Source organism: Ambystoma mexicanum, chromosome 3p, assembly GCF_040938575.1.
Source record: "Ambystoma mexicanum isolate Mex_15411 chromosome 3p, UKY_AmexF1_1, whole genome shotgun sequence".
Taxonomy (NCBI): domain Eukaryota; kingdom Metazoa; phylum Chordata; class Amphibia; order Caudata; family Ambystomatidae; genus Ambystoma; species Ambystoma mexicanum.
Genome location: NC_090925.1, coordinates 609,498,400 through 609,501,712, shown reverse-complemented (window position 1 = coordinate 609,501,712; position 3,313 = coordinate 609,498,400). Strand labels below are relative to the sequence as shown.

The following is a 3,313-nucleotide window of genomic DNA, read 5'->3' as shown; positions in this document are numbered from 1 at the left end:
ATAAAGAAATGTTTAGCACACAGAACATAGTTGCAGTTGAACATGATGCTGTGTATTTCAGTGCATCCAACCCTGGGAGGAATTGGGCCAGCACAAGACCCAGCTCCGTTCCTTGAAGGTATGAGGCCCAAACCACCCCCAACTTGAGGAAGCTCTCTGCCCCTAACTGCCGTGAGTCTCTCGAACGCTGTGTAGTAGCAAATGTTTTCTCAGACTGCATCTGAAAGTCATCCTTTGGTTAACAGCCCAAGCTTAAACATTGAAACTGTCCAAAGCTGTATGTATATCTCATGCTTAGCACACATTTTGTAGGGTGACTATTCTGACAGTGGATATAGGCACAATACCAAGTGTGCGATGCATGCTCAGAAGGAATGAACGTTTGAATTACTAGCACAGGCATGTTTTATAACTTGATGGTTATTCCTATTTTCCCAAAATGCAGTATGTTTTTATGCAAATCAACCAGCATCCTATAATCAGGGCAGGCAAATCATTTGACACTTAGCTCTGCCCCGCAGTCCCACTAACAATCCACTACCCCCTGCCTGTAGGGGTTTGGGGGGGTTCCCCCAGTACATTTTGTCAATTTCCAGCACTGCACCCATCCACCTGCCTCGTGTAACAGGTTAGTCTGGTTATCCGCTATTGTTTTAGCTGAGGACACTTAGGTGAGGTCTGCCAAACACACAGCAGGGGGAACAGCACAACACACCACTTCATTCAGACTTGCACACTTCAGAGTGAGCACTGGTCTAGAGAAGTGAAGATGTCACTAGAAAGGCAGTGTCCTCCAGAACAGCAGAGAAGGTTGGCGAAATAGTGCAACTGTGTTGTATGCTGCACAACATCACCAATGAGTGTTACGTGCTATTTACAACACACACCATTATGATTAAGGGTAGCAAAGACAAGAGTGATAACGCCATGCCTCACCCGACACCCCTGACAGCAGAGTAACCAGGTAGGATGCTACTAGCAGTTTCTTTCAAGGACATGAAAAGCAATGTTCATTGAACAAGACTGATGAGACAGGGTGCCATCAAATGTATGCATTTCAGATCACACATGATATTCGTGATCAGATCATCTCTCCTAATCCCACCCTAACCGTACACGTCCACCAGGCACCCCCACAACTTCAATTTGCGCATCCTCTCGTTCTGCCCTTCAGTTACAAGTCTCAACTGCAGTACATGCCTTTGCTTCCTTCCCTGGGCAGGGGTCTAATCCTAGAGGAAAATGGGCAGGGTGCTACACCGTCATCCTACACAAGCTCCTAACGCTCACACACACCACTGTTATCCAGACTTTAAACTTGGTTATCCGGCAGTTTATCATCAGCAAAGCTACTATAAATGACCTACCACTAATGTCAGGTGCCAGTTATGTATAACAACCTTGCACTTGGGCAAAGGCCTTTGCCAATGGAGCCTCTATGCTGCTTTCACCAAAGAGACATAGGCATAGGCCTCGACATCTGGACAGCATACCTGGCCACCGTGGGTCAGGAAAACGCCTCCCCTAAAGACTGATTTCCTTGCCCTGCCAGAACACCTTTCTACTGAGGGAAATGGAAGGTGTGTGCAGTCTGCTGTGCCCCTTGCTCTTCCGTCCCCTTCCCCACTATAGAACTGGGCTCCCAGATAAATGCTTCCGTTGGGGAGAGCTTCAGGGAGCAGGGACTTTATGGTACCTCCCTTTCAGTACTCTCTGTTGATTAGGAAAAAGGGCTCCTGGTCAAGACCCTATTCTGCCCAGGTGGGCTAAATTGTCAAAGACACAATTGAAAGGGTCAGGTAGGGAAGGTTCATGCAGGCCCTCACAGACATATGTTAGAGTACATTGTGATTATTCATTAAATAAAACACATACACCTTTTGTTCCTTTAAAGAAATGTTCATTATAGTCACAAACAATTTCTATGGATAAGGATCCATACAGAGATGCAACACAGAACGACTTAATATATAGAGCAAGTAAAAATTACAGACAATCAAAGATCTACCCAAGACAAGTGGTCTGGGTTACAGTACAAAACATCATAACAAATACATTTCCTACTATCAGTATCACCAATGACAGTGGTATTGTGGTGGTTCCATTATCTCAACAAAACAATATTCCATCAGTACATAATAGCAAGGCACACAGTGAGTATTGTACAACACTGGGACTCGAAGAGTCTACACCAAGGTGTTTTGGCCCATCTGCGGTTCAACTGTGAGCCTTTCTTGTGGGGTCTTCATCAGGACTGGATGACTGTTGTGTCGGGAGGTTCTGTGTATGCTGCCAAAAAGAAATGAGGAAGAGGGAGGGGTTTGCTGGGAGAGTGAGGGAGCATGCTAAGGTAGCTGTTTAGAGAGCTCATCATTGAGCAACGCTTACCGTGTCTGTAGAGGACTGGCACATGGGAGTGGTGGGTCCCCTGGATTAGTGGGGTGGCGCACTGGTCATTGGACTGAGGACTGAAGGGATCAGTCTAGTAGCAGCAGAGTCCGTATTTCGAATCATGCGTGAGTTTCTAATTGTGACCCTGAAAACATAATTTGTGTGGGGGGAGGGGGAGTATTTAATCACTGTCATTTCAAGGGTCACTATAACTCTGCTATGGAACTGGTGCCAAACAAGCACCTGCCCCCCACCTTAATGTGCGGGTGTATGCTGCATTACCTGAATGCTGACGGGTGTGGACATAGATGGATGATTTCAATGCAGACGGCTCGGTAGATCCGGCTGCTGGGCGCACACAGTGTGGATGAAGGACCTTGGATGATCCTGTGTGTGAAAAAGTAAAGGGGGACTCCGTTAGTGAATGGCCCGCACATACGTTTCTAGAGAAGTCCTCATTCAGTGCGGCCGGTCCACAGACATGCGGCTTACCTTCAGTGGACAGCGCGAGGAACTGAGTGCCTGGCTGGCGGCTTGCAACGAAGCAAACCGTTGCCATGGGCACCATTGTTAACATACCGGCGGCCATTTTGGGAAAAAATGCCTACGTGTCAGGCGGCCGTGGTGTGGACTAGAGTATTCTCTGTTGTACTGCACAACCCCCCCAGACCCCCTCCGATCCCCCCAACTAAACCACAATTCACTGTTCTGCACTGATTCTTTTCACTGCATCCCCTGGGGTCTCTTCCAATCGCTTGTCCTCCTCGTACCATCCTAAATTCTTTCCTATGTGTGCATTCCTTCTGTCCACTGCAGTGCCTTGAAGCGGTCTCAAGGTGTTTCTAAGCGCCTTACAAGTAACACACAAACACCATATGAATCACTTTCTGGGCTTTATATTAGTCTCCTTCAGAAGAGAGAT

The 3,313-nt window shown here is 47.3% G+C and overlaps 1 long non-coding RNA gene across 1 annotated transcript; it reads right to left on the bottom strand.

The window, feature by feature from the left end:
* Positions 1-1,885: 1,885 nt before the first annotated feature.
* On the bottom strand, positions 1,886-2,907 carry LOC138579574 (uncharacterized). Its single transcript, XR_011304081.1, has 3 exons — positions 2,674-2,907; positions 2,389-2,536; positions 1,886-2,289 (listed from the first exon to the last, which is right to left on the bottom strand). It is a non-coding gene; the product is annotated as an uncharacterized lncRNA (long non-coding RNA).
* Positions 2,908-3,313: the final 406 nt, after the last annotated feature.